Genomic DNA, 6053 nt, shown 5'->3' with positions numbered 1-6053 from the left:
ACAGCTTTCGGGTCATGTGGCCAGCATGACTAAGCCGCTTCTGGCGAACCAGAGCAGCGCACGGAAACACCGTTTACCTTCCCGCCACAGCGGTTCCTATTTATCTGCTTGCACTTTGACGTGCTTTTGAACTGCTAGGTTGGCAGGGGCTGGGACTGAGCAACAGGAGCTCACCCTGTCACAGGGATTCGAACCGCCGACCTTCTGATCGGCAAGTCCTAGGCTCTGTGGTTTAACCCACAGCTCCACCTGCATCCCTCTCATATACGTGTAGGTGGCCCAAATAAAGTCAAAGCCCCTCTTAACACCCATGTTAGCGTTTCAATCCAGATCAGGTGCCCTGCACTGGCAATGGGGAGTGAGGCCTTGAATTCAAAAGACAAGCTACAAAGTAAATGTGTAGTTTGCTCCAATGCCACCTTCCATGCCAACAGTGAGGATTAGAGAATCCTTACTTTAGTCATGCTTATTTCCTTAGGCACCAAAACAGCTGAAAATACCCCCTTCCATTTGGTATATGGCTGTGGCTATGTCATGATTAAGGGATGACCAATCTGTATTAACAGCACAGTCTTATACACGTTTACTCAGAAGTGAATCCCAATACTGTAAGATCAGTGGGGCATATACACCCAGGCAAAGGACTGCAGGCCTTAGTGATGTCCTCAGTATACACCCAGCATTAAGGGATGAAAATCACCCTGAATGTGATTGCGAAATAGTGTTGAAGTAATTGCACTGTTATTAATATGTAAGAACGCCGTGTACTGCTTGCTCACCCAACTTTATTACCCTGGAAGAACGCCTGGAATGTTAGAGCTAATACTGGCTGATACTCATTATTGCAAAGAACCTCGTATTTTGAGCACTTCAATTTGCAAACCATTTGCACTGTTTTTGCATTTTCTTGGGAGTAACTTCAGTTGGGTTAAAATATGCTAATAGCCCAAGCACAGTGCCTGACACTGCATGCCAACAAAGATAAAAAAACACATCTATTAGTATAAGTCACGTCTCTAGTCCATCCATCTAACATACGTACGTACACCTTGACATTTTTAAACTCCAGCAGCACAGTGCCACAGTCCTGCCACAGCAAAGCACATTTAAATCCTATCATTATTCCATTAATATCAATGGAATGAAAAGCCCTTCCTTTGGCTGAAGCATGCCCTAGGAATGCCTCACCCTGCAAGCAGTCCTTTTGCCACCTATGCACTCTGAGAGGTCTATTCCCTCAAAATCCAAGGGACTTGATGGTGGAGAGGCCTCTGTCCCCCGATACGTCACCCCTTGGGGCCAGCATGCAGCAAGGGGTGAGATGGACCCTCTGCTTGTGGGAGAGTGGCCTCGGAGACCAGAGAGAGGCATAGAGAATTATGAGGAGTAACTAGCAGCTAGAGCCCCAGATACACAGTAGGTGTTTGTGAGGGAACAAGAGAGGTGAGCAGGTGGGGTCTTCTGAATGCTGTCTTGGCCTCCCTCATCTCATTGAGAGGAGGGGAGGGCTGCAGGCACTGGGAGTTTATTTCCTTTTTGAGCGTTGAAATAAAAGGAACATGGTGACATTTTCTCCATGCATCCCAAATTCCTTTATTTTGTGACTTCCTGCAATCAGAAAGGATTTGTGCTGGCGCTGTTGTTCATCGGCACTCACTGTCCACACAGCCAACACAACGCCCAATTGGTGGGCTGTGCCAGCTGTTTGCAGAGGGTGTACAAGGGCACCTTAAACTGGATGACAATATGGTTCAAGTGGGAGAACTGCTGAGGTTTTGGAAATTATCTACATAAAGCAGCATTGTAAGTAATATTTCTTATGCTGGTCTATGACCATAATAAAGTTTTGCTTATGATGATGTAATATTTCTGTTCATGCCTAATTAAATGAAAATAGAAATATTTATTTATTTATTTATTTATTTATTTATTTACAATTTAAACATGTAGGGATGTACCCATACATACGGACACACAACATTCATGGGTTCATTAAGAGTGTCTCGGTGCTTTTCATAGGGCAAATTTTGTCCTTGATAATGTGAACATTTATAACCATATAGAAGTGATCAGAATGCGGCCTATGTGGATTGTCTTGAAAATCTTTCTATGTAGAGATGAAAGGGATATAGAGGGTAAAATATGCCAGCATCGCTGTTTAATTAATTTGGTTAATCGGCTCAGTTTTTCGTAGGAAAGCTGTGGGGAGGGGTCTGTGGACAATTAAAAATGAGCATATATTGCTACATTAGTCTTGTCACACATCATATCATGACCAATTCTTAAAGAAACTCCTGCGGAAGTAGAAAAAATCTGTATGCAAATTCATTTTTCAGAGTACTGAAAACTTAAGTTCCTGGCTACAATCCTATCTATACGTATTTCGGAGTGAGGCCCATTGAACACAGTGGGATTTACTTCAAAGTAAATATGCATAGGATTGCATGCATTGAAGATAATATACAGTTCTTTTATTTCTGCAATCTCATATGACCAGTATTTTTTTTAAAAAAAATACATATTTTCTGCCTGATTGGAGCTTTACTGAGCACGTTGCTAACACATTTTTTTAAATTAAACAGAGAAAACAAGAATATAGAAAATAATAGTTGCAGACAATGAGTCTGGGACAGATTTTGGGAGTTTGCAGTAGGAATTGCCAAAAATCTCCCCATTCCACTGTAGAAAGTCTAAGCTGGACTGCTGTCAGTAGAGGAACTTGAATTTGAATTGGATATAACCCAGTTAACATACTTCTGGGAGAGACAGATGATGGTGATTAAATTTATAAACCACTTAATATATTAAAAAATATCTCTAAGCGGTGTACAAAAAACTGAAGATATCTGTCATCTATCTATCTATCTCAGTTCATTTTCCTTCTGACGTGCCCTTCCTCTTGGCCTCCGGGTTTTCATCCAGGGTCCAAACAAACTCTCAGCTCACCCGCAAAGGTCTCACAACGAGAAGACGTCCCGGGAAAACGCAGACATCGCCCTAGTCTCTCGCTTGAGGCTTGCTTTTTATGGACAGGCCAAAGGTAGGTGGTACTTCCTCAGGCTGCCCACAGCTGTGTCCCATTTAACTTTCCTCTCCACACCCAGTTCCAAGTACAGCAGGTTTGTTGAGTTTCCCAGGGGGTCTTAAGGGCAGGAGAAGGGTTCCCCTCCATTCATAGCTCTTTCTTCACACCCTCTGTCTCCTCCTCCTCCAGCTGATTTCAGAAGAAATCAAAATAATCTGAACTTCTTTCACACATCCAGATGCCAATTCTGTCCCCATGTCTACTCTGATCTAACAATGTCATCCACAACATTCATTCACCTGCTCATCTTGCAATGTGATATATGCCAACATTTGCCGGCAGTACCCTTCCACATTCTACCCAGGACAATCAGACCAGTCTCCGCTCCAAAGAAAAGATGGACACACATCTGACATCAGAAATGGCAATATTCATAAGCCAGTTCTTGGCAATCTGTAAGTGATCTTGAGAGAGGCAGCCTCGGAGCAAGGGGTTTGATGCTATCACTTATGGACTGAGGTGAAGCCAAAGATTTTTAGCACATTATATGAGTTGATTGATTACCAATGCCAGAGTTCCTGAGTCATCAACAGCAGTTTTGTGAATTACCGTTATTAATAATGATTTTTTAAAAAACATAATTAGCAATGGTAATTGCTAATTACCAAGGTCCCTCAGACCTCAGTGTTTACAAATCCATCCCCAAACCATATATGTATTCCTATACTTCAGGATAACACTTCAAGATTCTGAAGAGGACTGTAGTCCATGAAAATTCATGCCATAATTAAATATGTCAGGCTTAAAGAGCCACACGACTCTTTGACCTTTTTTCTGCACAAGGCTACCGCAGCTGCTCCTCTGGAAAGTGCTGTAATGGTACAGTGGTGAGTAATTTGAAACGTTGCAGTGGGGAATAAGATCTGCCACCACAATAATGCTGTTTTTGGCCGCATCCCTGTGGCAAAAGTGACATGTTTGTGTGAACCTGTATTTCCATGTGGGTTGTGTATTTGTGTAACCACAAATATTTACATGGTGGCATCAGCACTTCCCCATGGAAATTGTGATAGCCACAAAATGAACTGCCCACATGGAATCCCCAGTTTAAACGAAGAACTGACATCCTGCAAGCACGATCTGTTGTGCTCCGAGGGAGTGGGCAATTGTGTGGGAGAAACTGTTTTGCGTGAATTGGCCCAAAGACAAACCATCTGAGGTTGAACAGATCTCCAGTTGAGTGTTATTGACATAAAACTTCAAGCCTGTGTCATGGATCTTCCAGGCTGCTCGCAAAAATGGCTGAATGAATGTATTCCAGCTGCAAAGGAAATACTGTTTCGAGAGGGGTCACGGAATGCAAAGCAGAGGGGACACAAAAGATAGGACAACTGCAGAAAGCATGATTAAGGACCATATAGCAGGGCAAAAGCCACATAACTTAATGACACAGGGAAACTGAAGCAAATAACGGAAGGTAAATTAAAACAAAGGGGGGGGGACCCTATAATTTTATTTTACTCTGCTCCAGTACACCTTCTATCTCTGAAAAAGACAGGATAACATTTAAATGGAAATTTACCCAATATTGCTTTTGTATGCTGTTTATGAATATTAGCTTTCAGAACTAGCTATGTACTCAATGTGTTCCTCCACAGGTTTATTATAACAAGCAGTAAAGACTGTGTTGCCTCATGCTTAAGAAACTGGGCTTTTATCAGATATTATAAATGGCACCCCTAAGCTGTTGTCTAACAACCCTAAATATTCTTACATGAGTTTTGGTCTGAAGAATTACAGTACTGCAAATTCCTGTCCCTTACTGGTAGGCAGGATTGGAAACATTTCAAGTGTCATGTTGCCCAAGGGCCAAAAAGTTTAATCCTGATGCTAAGAAACTTGAAATATTTCCATTCCTTTTGAGGTCAGGGTCTAAATACTTGATTCTGCCCAAAATTATATGGAAGATGAATTAACAGTATATCCACAAGAAATAGTAACAAGGTGAAGTACAGCCAGAAATGTTGACATGATGGGTTGCCATGTGTCCTTTTTTTCCTGGACATGCCCTCCTTTTCATGGGTAGAGTCATCATAAGCGATCTATAGTTAAAAATAGAAGTTGGCAAATGTGTCCTTCTTTTTGCTCTTTAAAATATGGGAACCCAAATTTTTGTGCTCAAATCTGCCAGAAAGTGGGTCCAGATTCTAATCGCTGAAGGTGCTTTCAATTGATATGTTTTTTCAAAATCTCTCTGGAACGACTGCCAAAGGAGTGTTGCAACAGCAACCTGCTTGTGAATGAAGTGCCTATGTTATGTTGGTTCATTTTGACCTGTGACGGTTTGTTCTGACGTACTCAACAACCCAATCTTCTTTACAAAACTCAAACTACATGCTTGACGCCTGCATGCACAGGGAGGTGCTTTTAGAATACATTTTTGTTGTTGTTCCAGCAACAGCTGCCAAAGCAGGACTGCTTTTTAACTCAAGAAACATTTAAAGTGTAGACTCTGGTCAAGAGTTTGAAATAACTATTTCAGCTCATTCAATAACATTATCATGAATGGTACTGCACTGGGGAAGCAACCTTGAAAAGTTTTGTTTTTGATTATTTCAGAGAAAGGGAGAATTGCGAAATGAAATGTGCTTTCAGTGAATAGTTGATGGACATCACAAGTGCAGCAATTATGGGAACAAGCTTTATCTCTGTCGGCACATCGGAAATGTCAAGTTGTTTTAAGGACGAAACTGGTACTTTCTGAATGGGAAGGCAGTGCTGCTCCATTGTTCCCTTTTTAGCTGGGTGGGAACAATAGAAAAGCAGTCACAGTTGTGATGCAAAGACTCAAGAGGTTGTCTGTAAATACATAAGGAGAGCCCTGGTGGGTCAGAACAAGCTCATCTAGTTTGGCATTCTGTTAACACAGTGGTCACCCTAGTGACTATGGGAAGCCCTCAAGCAGACATTAGTACAGCATCATTCTCCATCTTTTGTCCCCCAAGAACTGATGTTTAGAGGCAATAAT

This window comes from Podarcis pityusensis (genome assembly GCF_964106645.2).
Source record: "Podarcis pityusensis genome assembly, chromosome: 10".
Lineage (NCBI taxonomy): Eukaryota > Metazoa > Chordata > Lepidosauria > Squamata > Lacertidae > Podarcis > Podarcis pityusensis.
Note: the sequence above shows the minus strand (reverse complement) of the source record.